Raw genomic sequence first — 17,578 nt, forward strand, 5'->3', positions numbered from 1 at the left:
GGTCATCTAGAAGTAGAAATTTGTTTTTTAGCAGAGTCTCTTTTTGATTGGAAAAACATAAACAAGGGATTTTATACATTCTGGAAAAGTTACATAATCTAAGCTTTTCTGTTCTGACCATGACAAAGAAAAGGGAGAAAAAGCTTCCATGTGTGGTAGAAATACATTCTGAAAGCAGGGCCCTGTCAACCCCCACCCTGGGTCCCTCCAGCCTTTGAATGTGAGGAGTATCTATAGAACAAAAGATACTTGAGAACAAACTATAAGCCCAAGTAATGTCTTTTGTATTCATTGCCAAGGAATGGCTCTTATAAAAAATATCCTGCCATGGTCTTATATCCTAAAGATGTCTCCCAGACTGAATTTATATGTAGGAAAGAGATCACATCTAGTTCATTGACTGATAAAGCCATAAGTGATAGCACATATGATTTCTACCATTTTTATGAGAACTGCTTTTAGATTTAGACATAATTTATGTTGGTTGATATTTAGCTATTTAAGATGGATTCATACAAATATTTAAAAACTGTTCCTTCAGTAGGCCATGGAGATCAATGCTTATGATCTAATAATTTTCATATGAAGACATTTTTCTATAAAAGAAACATCTATTGTTATTCATGCACCCATTCTTGGTATTGGCTTGGCAAGACATCTCCATTTACCTGGTTACTGTTCTGGAATTGGAATGGTAATCCCTGGAAAGAGATAAAATTTGGGGCAAATTTACTTTATAAGCTGTTCTAGTTTGCTAGCTGCCGGAATGCAATATACCAGAAATGGAATGGCTTTTAAAAAGGGGAATTTAATAGGTTGCTAGTTTACAGTTCTAAGGTTAAGAAAATGTCCCAGTTAAAGCAAGTCTATAGAAATGTCCAATCTAAGGCGTCCATGTAAAGATACCTTGATTCAAGAAGGCTGATGAAGTTCAGGGTTTTTCTCTCAAGTGGAAGGGCACATGGTGAATGCAGTCTGAGTGTCTCCTTCATTTGGAAAGGCACATGGTGAACACGGTCAGGGTTCCTCTCTCATCTGGAAGGGCACATGGCAAACATAGCATTATCTACTAACTTTCTCTCCTGGTTTCCTGTTTCATGAAGCACCCCTGGAGGCATCTTCCTTCTTCATCTCCAAAGGTCGCTGGCTGGTGGACTCTACTTCTTGTGGCTATGTCATTCTGCTCTGCTCTTCCTGAATCTCTTTCATTCTCCAAAATGTTTCCTCTTTTATAGTACTCTAGAAACTTATCAAGACCCACCCAAATGGGTGGAGACGCGCCTCCAGCTAATCCAGTTTAACAACCGTTCTTGATTGGGTTACATCTCCAGGGGGATGATCTAATTACAGATTCAAACATACAGTATTAAATATACTGTATTATATTTAATATAATTTAAGGGATTATTCTGCCTTTACAGAATAGGATTTAGATTAAAACATGGCTTTTCTAGGGGACATACATCCTTTCAAACCAGCACATAAGCCTATAACTTATCGGTAGATTTCTATGGTGGAAAAGAAGTTTGGGAAAACTTACTTTTTCACAGATGAGCAAGGCAAGAAAGTAAAGAGCAGGATAGAAATAATTAAGGAATAAGTAAAAATGCTACATTTCCTCTCATGGGACAGATTTTTCAAGAACTCCCAAGGGCCAAAAATAAACTATGACCTCTAAAATTCCTTTGCAGTTGTGTTCTAAGAAGTAATTAAATCCATTTAATATTCTTGTCTTTTCACAACATAATTTATTCCTACTCTGACATTAAAGATTCTAACAGAATGTGTTGTTAATTGTGTAAAATAAATCTTTAAGTAGTTAATATGGATGAGGCACTTAGAGCAGGATCTGGCACATGGTTGTACTAACATGTATTTGTTATTATTATTTATTCAAAAGACTAAAACAAATCTTAGGGAATCTAAGAGCATGTAAACTGTTTAGGGGTTGGTCTTTAGAAAGCTTTCTGGTCAAAAGTTTCTGCAGCCCAGCATGACATTAGATTGAATGAGTTGAACTGGTTTCCCAAAGGGCTTGATGACTGTTTTGACTTTTTAGGATGATTTTGAGGCAGTTTTTGTCTAATGGCTTAGGCCAAAGTCTCTCTTTTATGGTCTCTTGAGTTTGGGGGGAGCAATTGGGGGTGTTTTGAAGTAGCCAACCAATAGATGTCGCTTTCTACTCATCTTCTCTTGACTTTAGAAAATATGCCCTGGGTTTAAACTTTTTGATTTTCTTTCTTTTTTTTTTTTTTACGTCTATAAATAGTGTCTATGTCAAAGCTAAACGGGAAATTTAATTTTAGATTAGTAGATAAGAGACACAATACTCAACTCCTTGGAATGATTAAACTTTGTGCCTGTTTTAAGTGGCCTGACTCAATGTCCCTAGACAGCTAAATTTGGAAATGTAGTATTTGTGTTTTTCTTTCTACACCAGACCGTTTTGCCTGGGTTTGTCTTTATTCAGGCCAAAGTTCATGGGCCTTTAGCAATCTTTGGGTGAAAAGACTATTCTTCTGATATCTGTTCAGAGTTGCTCTGGTGAAAAACTGATGTGAGTTTGCTTACCTCACTCACTGCCAAAATCAATTAGGAAGAGCCTTTTGTTTATCTCTATCTTATCATTTATAATACCTTTTCGAAATTGTTCATTTATTTTTCACCTACAACGGCCCTTAAGTAACCTCTACAATGTAGACTCTTCCCTTTTACTCTTAATTTTTTCCCTAGTGCATTGTCCAGTACTCTTACATCAGATATGTCTTTAATATGTATTTGTTGATTGAGTGAATAAGTGATAAAGTAGAGCTAAAAAGTATCTAATGGTGCTTTGATCTTGTTACGTGCTATATATCTGAGGGTTTCTGTCTTTCCTAGCTTGGACTTTTCATGCAAAGACTTGTTTTGAAGTGTTAAATCACACTTTAAATGGCATGGAATGAGGAACTTTCTCCAGCAAAAGAGGCAGAATTTGGGACATACTGGTTTTCAATTGACTTAGAACCTTTTGTCAATTTTTAATTGGGCATTTCCTTTGGTGCATGTAGTACTATCTTCCAGATATGATGGGATCTTTTTCTGAGGAGTTGTTTATCAAAATAGTTCCTTGGAACTCTGACAAACAAAATTTTAATGAACAGAAAGTTGAGGGTCATTATAAATTAAAGTGAAGTTTTTACTTGCAGCTTAAGTAAATGTTTTATGATTCCGCTTTACTGTGCCTGACGAGGCCTGGCATGATGCCTACGTTGGCTTTGTCTATTAGAGGGGAGGAGTCTCACTTTTAAGCTGACAACTCATAAGGGATATGGAGACTTTGTCCCAATGTTTTGAGGAATATATTCCAAGACCATAGTAAATCTTCAGTTAGGAAATACCACTAGACAATATAATTTACCCCATGGAATACAATAAATTGAAAAAACAGTAAGTGACCTTCTTATACCTATAATGCTGGTATAAATAGCAGACTAGAGTCATTTATAAGGTTATCAAAATAAACACTGCCACATTAAATAAAGTCTACAATATGTTATATGACATTGTTACTATGGTACCTTAACGATGATATTACCTGAACTCATCAATACTAAAGTGAATGGTGCTTATTTCTTTGGTACATTGTACAATCAGATCTAGCCAGATTTAAGTAGTTTAAAAGGTCCCCTAGGCTTTCTGGAGGTTGCTCCGTGTCAGGCTTCTTCAGAAGAAGGAACTTAAACAGCAATGGAAAAGATTAGGGGACAATCATGAAGCAGAAGGTGTGACGCTAGAGAGAAGATATTCTTGAATCAGGCTCTTTCTTGAAACCATGATTGGCAGTATTTCTTCTCTTTTGCAAATTTTTATGTGCTTCTGTTATGGAGATAACTGAGACTCCTTTCCCTGGTAATCATAAGGCTTTATCCCATTGAAGAACTATCACTGGTGAAGATCATTAGCAACTTTGGCTATGAGAACATGTCCAAACTTTATGAAGATTTTAGCCAATGTGACAGGATTGAAATTTACACAGATGGGCTCCGTCTGGCCTGTGGCGCATGTCCCGGACTGGCGGCTCCTAGCTTTCGAGGCTGAGCTCGATGCTCGGCGTTACAGAGCTGGTGGTGACTCTCCTCTTCAACTAGAAAAATGGCAGTGTTCAGGAACTTAAAACTTCTTATCTGGAAGAATTTCATCCTAAAGAGATGCTGGAAGACACGAAAAGGTTCTTACTGGAAGAACAGTCATCATATTGCAACTTACATTTTTGTTCTTTTTTGGATTAACATACAGTTTTCACTTTTATTTTTGAAGCGGAAGACTCTGTTCTAGGCAGTCATTCAATGCCTTCATTTAATAGTTACATAATTAAGGATCCCAAACCTTTCTATGTGTTGGCTGGAATTTTTTTTGATCATAGCTTCAAAGACAGCAAGGAGCCCTTGCCACTTTAGGTTAAGTATCACTTGAGCTTCAGTTACATAAAGAGGAGTTATTTGTTGTCAGGGTTAATCTTCTTTCGAGATGATGGTGAAGGCTGGAGCACACCCTATCTTTATCCTCCTAACCCAGGACAAGAATCTCATAAATATTTATTTGCCAATGGGGAATGCCGTGGATACTACAAAGAAGGCTTCCTGGCCATATAGCATGCTATGAATAAAGCCATCATGTGGCACCATGCTCATGATGCGATGACCCAGATGTTCAAGGATGTCACTGTGCTTATGAAGAGATTCCCATGTGGAGCCTATGTCCAGGATTCTTTCTTCCTGGTCCTACAGAGCAAGTTCCCTCTGCTCCTCAGGCTCAGCTTTATCTGTATTGAGTTACTCATCAGCAACTCCACTGCACTGGAGAAAGAGAGAAAGCTGAAGGATTATATGTGCATGAGGAGACTGCACAACTAGCTGTGCTGGGTTGCCTGGTTCATAATGTTCTTCCTTTCTGTCTTGATTGCTGTCACCCTCATGATCATGCTTTTCTGCACAAAGGTGCAGAAATAATGTGGCAGTGTTCATCAGTAGTGACTCTGGTTTGATAATTCTTTTCCTAATGTGTTTTGCCATTGCCACAATTTTCTTTGCTTGTATGAACAGCACATTCTTCAGAAAAGGTGTAGGCATTCAGTGGAGGAATATAGGCAGTATAAATAGAGACTTTAACTTCACTCAGGTGCTGCTCATGCTGCTACTTGACTCTTATACAGTTTAGTGGCCTGGTATGTGGAGTCCATCTCCCCGGGGGAGTACGGTGTGTCCAAGCCCTGGTACTTCTTTGTCATCCCCTCCTACTGGAATGGAGCACCTAGAACTCTTGCCTACCCATTGCTGGATCCTGAAGAATCTCTGAAAAACGGGTTCATTCAGGATGGGCCTAGTGATTTAATAAAGGGAGTTGAAATTCAGCATCCATACAAGGTATTTCACGTAGGGAGGAGTAAACACACAGCAGTCAAAAACCTGATGATTAATCTGTACATGGGGCAGATCGCTGTTCTTCTGGGATATAATGGAGTAGGGAAAACCACTACCTGCTCTGTGCTCACAGGTCTTTGTCCCCCTTCAAGTGGACAAGTATTTATCAATGGGTGCGAGATTTCTCAAGACATGGTTAAAATCCAGAAGAGCTTGGGCTGGTGCCCCCAACATGATATCCTGTGTGATAACTTGACTGTAGCCAAACATCTTTATTTCTATGCTCAGCTGAAAAGATTACCCTGCCAAAAGTTCCCTGAAGAAGTCCAGCAGATGCTGCATGTCCTCAACCTTGAGGACAAGCAGAACTCTAGGAACAGGTTCCTTAGTGGGGGCTTGAGGCGCAAGCTGTCCATCGGCCTCGCCCTCATAGCAGGCTCCAAGGTGTTGATGCTGGATGAGCTCACCTCAGGCACGGATGCCATCTCCAGGAGGGCCATCTGGGACCTTCTGCAGCAGCAGAAAACTGACCGGACCATCCTGCTGACCATACACTTCATGGATGGGGCTGACCTGCAGGGGACCACATCGCCATCAGGGCCAAGGGTGAGCTGCAGTGCTGAGTTCCTTCCCACTCCTCAAGAAGAAGTATGGTGCAGGATATTGTATGACTTTAGTGAAAGAATCTTATTGTAACATAGAGAAGATTTCTCCTCTGATTTATGATCACATGCTAGATGCAGTTTTAGAGGATGACACTGGAGAAGAATTAACATTTGTACTTCTGAAAGAGAAGCGCACAGGTATGGACCCAGGAGGCCTGGAATAATTGTTTGCATGACCTGAGTGTTCCCATCTGTGTCATGGGTGCTCTGTGATGTCAGAGTCCAGGACCAGTACGCCTTTGGCACTGCCACTTCCTGTAAGATACCACACCACCATCAGAGTGAGCTTTCAAATACAGCCTTCTGATTATGTCACCTCCCTCCTTGAAAGCCATTTCTGGTTCCCAGTTTTCCCCAGGTTTAAGTCCAAATTCTGTAATAGAGCTTGCAAGGCCCCTTTATAGTATGAACTCTAATTACCTGTACTCACATTACTGGGTTCAGATGAACATTATACTTGACTTATTCTAAATTAATTATTTTAGACCTCAGGTTCACAGCACTTTCCTCTCTCCCTTTCCTCTGATGTCCCTCTCAGAGAGAATCTTGTCTTCATTTAGAAAATAAAAACCATCAGGCAGTAACTGTAGTATATCCCTTTCTCAATTCAACAAACCTGCTTGCTTCTGTATTCTTTTTTTTCCTCTTTTGTTACAGCTAAGAAAGTGATTCTCCTCTTATCAAAATCCTGTCCCTCAACAACAGCTCAGAATCCCATCCACCTCACCTTTTCAAGAATTTACTTGTTTAACATTCCCTCTCTCATCTGCCTTATAAATTTTTCTCTGTACTGAGTCATTGCCACCAACAGAGTAGCATAATCTGGATAAATAACTTATTAAAATATTTTTATTGACAAAGCAACAGACAAACACAGTCTTCATATACAAACATTCCATACATGGTGTACAATCAGTGGCTTACAACATCATCACAAAGTTGTGTGTTCATCATCATGATCATTTCTTAGAACACTTGCATCACTCCAGGAAAAGGAATAAAAAGAAAAAAGAAAAAACCATACATACTGTGCTGGTTTGAAAAGGCTTCTGTAACCTAGAAAATCCCAGTTTTAATCCTAATCAACCTTGTGGGAACAATGGTTTCTTCTAATCCCTGTTCAGTGCTGTATGTTGGAAACTTTAATTAGCTTATCTCCATGGAGATGTGACTCAATCAAGTGTGGGTATTAAACTTGATTAGGTAGAAATGTGTCTCCACCCATTCCAGGTGGGTCTTGCTTGATTTTACTGGAATCCTTTAAAAGAAGAAGCACTTTGGGAAAAGCTAGAGAACAACAAGAGAGAAAGCCTCAAGATTCTGAGAGAGCAGAGAACAGAACCATGAAGCAGAGAGTCTACCAGCCAGCGACCTTTGGAGATGAAGAAGGAAAGCTCCTCCCGGGGAGCTTCATGAAACAAGAAACCAGACCAGGTGCCCCTCCAGCCAAGAGAGAAACGAAAGTCATTGACCTTCTTGAACCAAGGTTTCTTTGATGCCTTAGATCGAATATTCTATAGTCTTGTTTTATTTGGGACATTTTCTCAGCCTTAGAACTGTAAACTAGCAACTTATTAAATTCCCCTTTTGAAAAGCCAAAAAAAAAGAAGAAATTACACAGATGTGTAATTTTTGCATTTTATATAACTGACCTTATCTTGCTCTTGTGCCTCCTGATGGGGAAGGAAAACAAAACAAAACTTCTTAAACTGGTCAATTAAAAGTAAGCCAGTTTCTACTGGTTTGAAAGAGTCTCTTTCTGTTAAGTATTTATTAGTAATTTAACCTTCCCAACTCTGCTTCTCAAGGGATCCTTCCCATGATGGTGTCTGGATTTAAGAAGCTTTGTATCTTGATGAGGGTAGGAGAAGGAGCCTCTGTTCCTGGACTCCTACTGGCATCATCTTCTGTCTTTCATCCCACTCTGGTAACGAAGCATCTGTACTGGTGTCCCTGGTGGGCTAGTTGGATCCTGTTCCTGGGTATTGTCCTGTCTTCCGCTGCTGATGACCGTGAGATCTGCAGTTACCTTGGGATGTGAGATCTCTGCAGGCTCTTGCCTTCTCCTGATCCTAGGCCTCTGCCAGTCATTGTGAACAACTTTGAACTGCACCAATAGGTTACTGGGTATCTTTGGTGGAAAACAAGGTATAATCTAGAATACTCTTCCAGTTACCTGATTTTATGCAGGCTTTTTCCTTTCATTGTCTGTGAACTTTTTATAATTCTGTAATAGTAGAAAACTAATAATGATGCAAATGATTCTTGACTATAGCAATGAAAATTAACTTGTACTATGAAATGCAATAGATTATTGTCCTGTGGACAGATTCATTTGCCTCTATTTTTGAATGTATTTCAGCATTCATATATATAGATATGTTTATATATATTCATATATATGACTATTATAATAAAAATACATACATACATTTTTAAATTCTCCTTTAAACCAGTTGTAACATCAAATTGGTTTGTTCTTTAATTGATGAATTAAATAAAATCATTGACACATGCTCATTTTTGTATTTGTATGAAGTTATTACACTTTTTTTAAAAAAAATTATGCTTTAACAAATCAACTGCTCCTCTCAGAATTTCCATGTTCCTCACGGAGGCATTTGAAAGATCCATGATATTCTGCACACTATGCAGGAGCTGTGGGCAGCTAGAAGTGCTGTCTCCGTCTCATCTGACGAGACACACCCTCTCTCTACCAGCCTTCCTCTACTAGCCTATACTTTGCTGGGCACTCTGGGAAAGTGGAGCTGCAGTCTGGATGTTCACAGATTTTCTCTCCTTCATCTGTGTTTTTCAGGGTTTCTTTCATGTTGTGGCTCAAGAGGGAGGATGTAACCCCTAAGTTTTTCCTTGGGACTTCAGTCAACATGCATCACTAGTCTTTGTACTTCTAATTCTTTCTACCTTCTGCATGCTACTTGAATCTTTGTTTCCTTTTCTAGGCACAGGAAAGCTGTTTCAACGTAATAACCTGCATCCTCTCTAACTTATGTCTTATAGTAAACTCTATAACTTTGTTTTATGTAATCAAAGTTATCAATGTTTCAATAGGATTCAAAGGGAAGGAAAACCTTGGAACAAAAGGGATCTAGAGATTACTGATGTGAAAATACATTGACTTTACATCTAAAAATATTATCCTGCTTCCATATGACTGTGATTTTTTTGTCTGTACTGATTATTTCTTGCAATAAATAACCAGTGTGTTCTTTGGTACTGGAGAAAATGCTTATATAACATGTTCAATGAATGCTGCATATCATATTTACTTCATATTCTGAGAAAAATGCTCTGTTAACATTTCGAATCTACCTTTAATCATGCAAAGTTTAGTCTCGCTGGAATTATTTTTTACAAGCTTCTGACTTTTTCTCTAATTACATTTATCTGAAGAGTCATCTGTTTTTTTATGCATCTCTTCATTCTGTAAGTTGACCCCTTTTTATTTTTAGTACAGTATGATTTCTCATGTATATGCAATTTTTGCACTTGGTATGCTCCTTGACACAGTCTTAAGAATTGCTTTATCTTTTTATATAGGGTGCATGGTGAAATTTACATAATATATTCCAGTGTTTGCTGAATTCAACATTATTCTTTAATTTATCCAAAACTTAAATTCTCTGGCTTCTGTCATCTCTTTCTTAGATTTATTTACTTTATCTTTTCTTGCATAATCAGTCAACTTTATCAGGTGGTAGGTGTGAAAGGGCACTTTCCACTGAGAATCAAAGAAGTTGTATTACCTGACAAGAATAACCCCATAGGTCAGACCTTGGAAGCTGTGTTGGATTATAGATATTGAGCTGTTCTCCAGGGCCACTCGCTAAAATCTTATTCCCCTTAGACTCAGTTTAATTCCTCCCTTTGCAAAATTAGATATTATTAAGATCACAAAACTTCTGCATTTCTCATGTATGGTTAAACCCTTGGATGCTAAATCTATGAATGTCAAACTAAATTAATCCATAATTTACAATGTATACTGATTTAGACTGCTAATTTAGAATAAACTATTTCTATGACATTAATCATGATAAAAATAGCTAAACAGCTGTTGTTCATGCCCTGTGTATGGGGTACTAGTCTAAATATTTTTTATTGTGCTAACTATTTAAACGTCTTAATTTTATAAGGTAATACAAAACATTATTTGTTTGATACAAAACATCAATATAAGGAACTATTACATTTAAAGGGGAAAACAGTTTATGGAATTAAAAAAACACTGTTAAAGAACAGTTCTTTTACCTTCCTGTTTAAACCAATGGACTGATATCTGATAAACTAGGAGACCAAAAGAACCCTTTTGAATTGTAATCTCTCCACCTGCTTTTTGTTGTCCTCATTGACTAGTAGGTCTTGTGGATCCCATTAACCAGGAAATATAGACCAAGGTGCAAGGGTCAGAAACATGCTTTAGATAAAGCAAAATTTACATAGAAAGGTTTTGGACATAAGTGTGGGGGTATGTTTTAGGACTTAAACACTTTTTATATAATTTTCTTAGTACTTTGAGGCAGATAAAACTATTACTTTTTATTGTAAACATGAGGAACCTAAGTTACAGGGAGGTTAAGAAACTTCTCCAAGGTCACACAGCTAGCAAATAGTGGAGCAAGGATTCATCAGCAATATTTTGATCTGGGACTTTCTGAATTCCTCTTGGTTGATACTGATGAATTCTAGACAATTAGAAAATGTGACAGATGGATAAAATGTCTTCCAGTATAATTACCATGCCCCCTTCGAAACTAAATGAAGAGCTTTAAAAAGATTTAATAATGCTTCTCTAAGATTTTTTAAAATTTATTTTTTGCTCCCTATTCCCTACCCCCACCCTGTTCTGTGGTAACCTGATTCTGACTCTATGATTATGTTTATGTTCTAAAGCTATTTTATGCTTATTGGTTCCTGACAGTTCTCAGGTGGGGGCCGGGGCTGGTCCTACTTTGGAGACTGATTGACTTTGGTTGTGACCATCAGCTGGTCATGATGGACAAAAGCTAGCAGATTATCAGCACTTTTAGGTTATGAGAATCACTATAAAAAATCATCCTGATACATATTTTAATGCAATACTGTAGTGGATCATTATAAAAGTGTCTTTTATGAATTTATTTAAGTGACTTTTTTTTTTTTGCATGCTGTATGATGGGGTCATAGTTCATTCTTTTTCCATATGAGTATCCTGTTATTGCAGCACCATTTGTTGAATTTTTGTTTGGTTGGTGTGCTTGTTTGAAAGGATTATGTACCTTAGAAAAGCCATGTTTTAATCCTAATCAATCTCGTGGGAGCAACAGTTTCTTCTAATCTCTATTCAGTACTATAGGTTGGAAACTTCCTGAGATTATCTCCACAGAGATGTGACTCAATCAAGTGTGAGTATTAAACCTGATTAGATGGAGACACATCTCCACCCATTCTATGTGGGTCTTGATTAGCTTACTGGAATCCTGTAAAAGAAGAGGTATTTTGGAGAAAGCTACAGAATGCCACAGAACCATGAAACAGAGAGTCCACCAGCCAGTGACTTTTGGAGATGAAGAAAGAGAACACCTCTTGGGGAGCTTCATGAAACAAGAGGCCTGGAGAGAAAGCCAGCAGATACCACAGTGTTCACCATGTGCCCTTCCAGCTGAGAGAGAAATGTTGAACGTCATTGACCTTTTGAACCAAGGTATCTTTCCCTGGATGCCTTAGATTGAACATTTCTATAGACTTATTTTAATTGGGACATTTTCTTGGCCTTAGACCTGGAAACTAACAACTTATTAAACCTCCCCTTTTAAAAGCCATTCCGTTTCTGGTATATTGCATTCCGGCAGCTAACAAACTAGAACAGTTGGTTTTTTTCTTTGTTTTTTGGGAAGTGCCTGGGCCAGGAAATGAATCCAGGTCTTCCACATGGTAGGCGAGAATTATTTTTTTTTTCCAACTTTTTTATTGTATAGTATAACATATATATAAAGCAAAGAAATAAAAAAGCAAAAGTTTTCAAAGCACTCTTCAACAAGTGGTTACAGGTCAGATCCCAGAGTTTGTCATGGGCTGCCATACCATGCTCTCATATTTTTCCTTCTAGCTGCTCTAAAATATAGGAGGCTAGAGGGCTTAAATATCTTTTTATCATCACAGTCGTCTTTTTTTTTTTAGTAGGTGAGAATTTTACCACTAAACTATCCTCACACCTCCATTCAAATGACTTTTAAGCTGGAATTTTCAAACTTCGTCACTTTTTTCCCAGCTCTGTTGAAGATGCTTTAGGAAAAATAAAAAAATATTTGCTCTGCTATGTCCCCCAATTTGATGGACAGAACAGATCAGAAGGACAATGAATAAATGTCAATCTTTAGGTAATACGGCCTAAAACTGCAATGTGAATTTAAATAAAATAATTCAGATGTTTTGAGATGAGATTAATCAGTTTAATGTCTTTGAGACTCAGCTGATTTATTTGTAAAATCAGAACCATTATACCTAATTCCCAGCATTGTTGTGAGATGTAAGTGAAATAATATATGTTAAATGCACAGTGGTGCTTGTAATTATAACTCCGTACATATGGGCTGCTATTATTATACTTATAATGAGGAGGCAGGTATAAAAGGAACAGTATAGGATACAATTTAAATATCTTAACTTTTCTAACATAGGTCTGTCTGAAAGCTTTCCCCTGTAGCCTTGTCTCATATTTCATTCCCACCTGCTTGCACCTTCCACTTCAGTTGTGTTGGGTGGACTGGATCTTAGCCAGTGTTTTTCTACGCTATGCCTCATGGTGCTTCCTCTTCCTGAAATACCCCTCCCGCAATCTAGCACCTCTAGAGCCCAAGCCTTCCCAAACTCTCCTGCACAAAGCCTGCCACTGGTCACACTCCCTTCTTTGTTGTTCCACTGTATTTTCCAAACGTTATTAAAAGTACCGCTAACACTCTCTTTCATGTTCTTGTTTGAATGCCCACCTTCTGGTACTGGAATCTAAGTTTTTTGGTGGCAAGGGCTCTATGTACCCAGTGCTAAACAATGGCCATTTATAATTAGATATAAAAAGTGCTACAGAAACTTACTTTCTATATAGAGAGGGACTAGTTCTTCATGGGAAAAGCTTGGACATCTGGGTATAATCTGAGAAACAATGGGGACTTAATTAGGGGAACAATGTGATGGTGATAGTGTATTTGGAGTTTATTTCTGGAGGTGTACATTGGGCATGAGAAGGGAACAAGCAGATAGGGAGACCAGCTCTTTGGTGAGGGTCTGGAATTGGCAGATGGAATTGAGAAGAAGGGCTGAATCTGGGAGACACTGCAGATGACATCACCAGATGGGATCACATCAAGGGAAAATGCAGAGATGCCTCATGTTCTGGGGTCCAATGGCCTGGTTTGTATCCTGGCTTTGTCACTCCCTAGTTATGTGACTTTGGGAAGTTTACTTAGATCTCTGTGCTTTAATTACCTCAACTCCAAATGTGAATAAAAGTTACCTGAGAGGATTGAAATGAGAATTAAATGAAACAATACATTTAAAGCTGACAGACAGCATCCCACAAGTAAGTGCTATGTATGTTAATGTGAATATATTTTAAAAGAGTTTATATTATATTTGAGATATTTGACAGATATAATATAAACATTTGTTTGTTTGTTTGTGTTTGGAGAGGGTGGAGTGAGGTGGGATTGGAGGGCCAGATATGCCAGCTTGCAATATTCCAAGGAAGTAATTATCTGAGAGTTTTATTAAAATGTGGGAGGATTGCAGTGTCATAAATGCCAGGATAAATGTACAAACAAGATACATAACAGTACAGGAGAGGGGATAATTAAATCTGATGTGGAAGGGGATATGTTGAAAGGTAAAAGGTCAGAAATAGAAGTTAAAAAACAATATTAGGGAGGACTTTTCTTTTTTTTTAAAGCAATACATCACAGCTAAAATTAAGGGTCTCCAACACAGGTCTAAAATTCAAGTTCTGTGAATCTTTCGAATCAGTTGGTCTGAGCATTCTAATGGCTCTGTTAACAGTGACAGGAATGGGCTTGCTATACATGCTTTGTCATTTGTAATTTCCTATGATGACAAGAGGAGGAATGGGTTTTAATGGAGGGAAATTGGACATAGCAGATTTTAGGAAAAGATCTTTAAGAAAAGCTTGCAAATAGGCATTTTTCTTTGTGTTTCTTTTTTGGGTTTCTATTAAGAAACAGCTGAATTATAAAGTTTGCATTATTTGATTATTCCACATGGAATTATATGTTATGATGAGATTTTTATTTTTGCAGGTTATTTCTTTGAATGACATTCTCATAGGATTAAAATGAAGAGTAAATTTCAGAAAAATTGACTTGGTTCTACTTTTTTGAATCTTTGTCTCCTTCTACAACTATTTTTATTAATTAGTTTCAGAAGTGGTTTTTCCTAAGAATAACCTGCATATTGTGTCTCTATTTACATATTTTCATTTAAAGTATACATGTGTATATACATGCAATTATTAAGCATTATATGTATACTTTATATATGTGTAGCTCTACATATATACATATATATCTATTTATCTGTATCTATATGTATATATAGCACCTGGACAGAATAGTTTCACTATTAAGATGTTAGATCTCCTTTTTTCCTTCCTTCCTCCCTCTCTTTTACTTTCTTTATCTTCTCCTTCCTATCAGTAAGGATATATATGCAAGTAAAGACATGTTATTTCTAAAATTACATTTGTGTTGTACAATATAAAGAACTGATGCAGATATTCTCTACCCCATAATGCAAGATACAGAATGGGAATTGATAACTGACAAGAATACAAATACACTCACTCTTTCCCTATAAAAACAATGCAATATTCCTAGCTATTCTGAGCTAGTTATAGAATGTACAGTCCTGTTGGATACATTGGAGTGTTGGTACTTCTGTCCCAATTTTCTTATCAGGAAAGACCTGTCCTCTTCAGTCATCACAGGACAAAGGGACTCCTTGGGTTCTGGGTTCTTCCACATCGGGAAACCAACCTTGTGCCCAAGAAGGTCCTTGTACTTCATGAAATGAATGCAATTTTATAGCCATGTTTTTAATGGGAATTTTTTTGGAAGAAGTCTGTAGGTTTCTGTTATATTCTCAAAGGATATGAAATCCAAACCAAGTTAAGTACCTGTGCCAGTTTGAAACTGTCATGCACCCCAGAAAAGCCATGTTCTTTAATCCTGATTTAATATTGTAGAATGGGATCTTTTTGATTAAGTTGTTTCCATGGAGATGTGACCCACTCAGTTGTGGGAGAATCTTTTGTTTAGGTGGTTTCCATAGAGATGTGTCTCTACCACTTTAAGGTGGGTCTCTTACTGGAATTCTTTAAGAGGGTACCATTTTGGAAAAAGCTTCAGTGCTGACATGGACAGAAGCCTTTGGAGATGCAGAACGAAAACACTCCCAGAGAAGCTGTTTGAAACCAAAGGCCAAAGGACCAGTAGACACCAGCCGTGTGTCTTCCCAGCTGACATAGGTGTTCCAGACCCATCAGTCTTTCTTGAATCAAGGTATCTTTCTCTGGATGCCTTGGTTTGGACACTTTTATAGCTTTAGAACTTGAAACTTGTAACTTAATAAATTTCCTTTATAAAAGTGAACCCATTTTGGTATACTGCAGTTTCAGTGGCATTAACAAAGTAAAACAAAATCATTACATTAAGGGAAGGTCTAACTCTGAACAAACTCATCATAGGTTAAATTTGCCTTTCTCCTTCCATATTTGTGCCTGTTCCAGATAAGTAATGTGCTTGTGCCACTCTTTTTCCTGCCCAAAACTTAAAAAAAGTTTTTTCCCCTGTAGTTGCTCACTTCACTATTCTCTTTCTAGGTAGAGTCTCAATAGGGACACTGCCATTTTATCCTATGAAAACATATTTATTCCTTTTCCTCAGAGTACTGCTCTTTGCAAGGGAAATGAAAACAAACTGAGCCTAGACGTAATGGCTTATCTTCCTCAGATATGAGTATTTCTACAGGGAATTTCAATAACCTAAGCTGGGTGAAAGTCAATAGTGGAGATTTGGCACATAAGGGCAAATTGAAGTGGTGGATAACATTATGACAGGGAAGTTCATTCCAGCTCTTTTAGGTCATGGAACATATGCCTTTTTCACATGCGAGACAGATCAACCTATTAAAAAAGAAAACTTAGTAACTAAATAACTTAGTTATTTAGTAAAACTTGTATAATCCATATAATGAAGACAGCTAATATAAAGGTACATTAGAAAGCTTGGGTATTTCCTATAGATTTTATGTGTTAGATAAGCTCATAAATATTAAGTATAGAATATTTATTTCATGGAATTTAAATCACTTTTGATCCAGAAACTAAAGGATAACCTAATCATTGACTTATAGATTGATTAGGAACATTCTTGTAGAAACAGTGTTTCCCATCTCAACTTCATTCCTATCTTACCTCTGTCTTTTCCTTACATAACAGACGTGACATTTAAATGTTTCTCTAATGTTATTGGCAAAATCAACTTTGTCAAAGAGCCATATGGTTTATGCAAACACAAAGATAATCTTGGAACACTGACATATGTAAGCTTAATTTAAAAAGCCTGTGAAAATAGTGGAAAGCAGATGGAGAGTTGCCATGGAAATCACTAACTCTTAGAGGAAAAAAAATGTTACTTTAGGGCCATTGTCACTTCCAAAGGAATGGTTAGACTTGCAAGGATTTATTTGTTACCCAATTGGCTATAATAAAGTAGTTGTGGGTGTGTAAATGTATTTTTTTATTTGCCTACGATTATATAATGTTTTTATTATACTCTTAATATATTGCAAGTTTGCACATTTTCATTGGCAAATATTTTTGGTAGTGAGAAAGAATTAAAGTAACTCTTCACTACTGTTTTAAAATCTTTTTTGGCATAGGAAGACTCCGGGAATTTAACCCAGGTCCCTAGCAGGGAAGAGGAGAACTCTGTCAGGGAGCCACTGTTGCACTACCCTTCACTACTGTTTTAAATCAGAAATGTTTTATCCATTTTTCTGAATGAATTTCTTTTTTTTTTTTAATATCCGAGTACATTTTAACAAATAATTATACAACAAATTTTAAAGTTTGGTATGGGTTACAGTTTTAACTGATTTTGATGGGATTTTTTTTACTTCATATTGTTAATAAAGTAATTTAAGCCTTTTTTTGCATAGTCATCATCATGATAATTTCTTGGAACATTTACATCTATTCAGAAAAAGAAATAAACAGACAAAATTCGTACATACCATACACCCCCCCACACCGATCACCAACATTTCACTCTAAATTTATTTTAACATTTATTCACCCTACTATTCATCTTTATTCCATATGTTTTACTCATCTATTGATAAGGTAAGTAAAAGGAGCATGAGACACAATGTTTTTCACAATCACACAGTCACATTGTGAAAGCTATATCATTGTGAACGCTATATCATTGTACAATCATC

The 17,578-nt window shown here is 37.1% G+C and overlaps 1 pseudogene; it reads left to right on the forward strand.

Moving 5' to 3' along the window:
* The first annotated feature begins 4,018 nt into the window (after window positions 1-4,018).
* Window positions 4,019-17,578, forward strand: part of LOC143690515 (ATP-binding cassette sub-family A member 17 pseudogene) — a 46,325-nt pseudogene continuing 32,765 nt past the window's right edge.

Source organism: Tamandua tetradactyla, chromosome 7, assembly GCF_023851605.1.
Source record: "Tamandua tetradactyla isolate mTamTet1 chromosome 7, mTamTet1.pri, whole genome shotgun sequence".
Classification (NCBI taxonomy): Eukaryota; Metazoa; Chordata; class Mammalia; order Pilosa; family Myrmecophagidae; genus Tamandua; species Tamandua tetradactyla.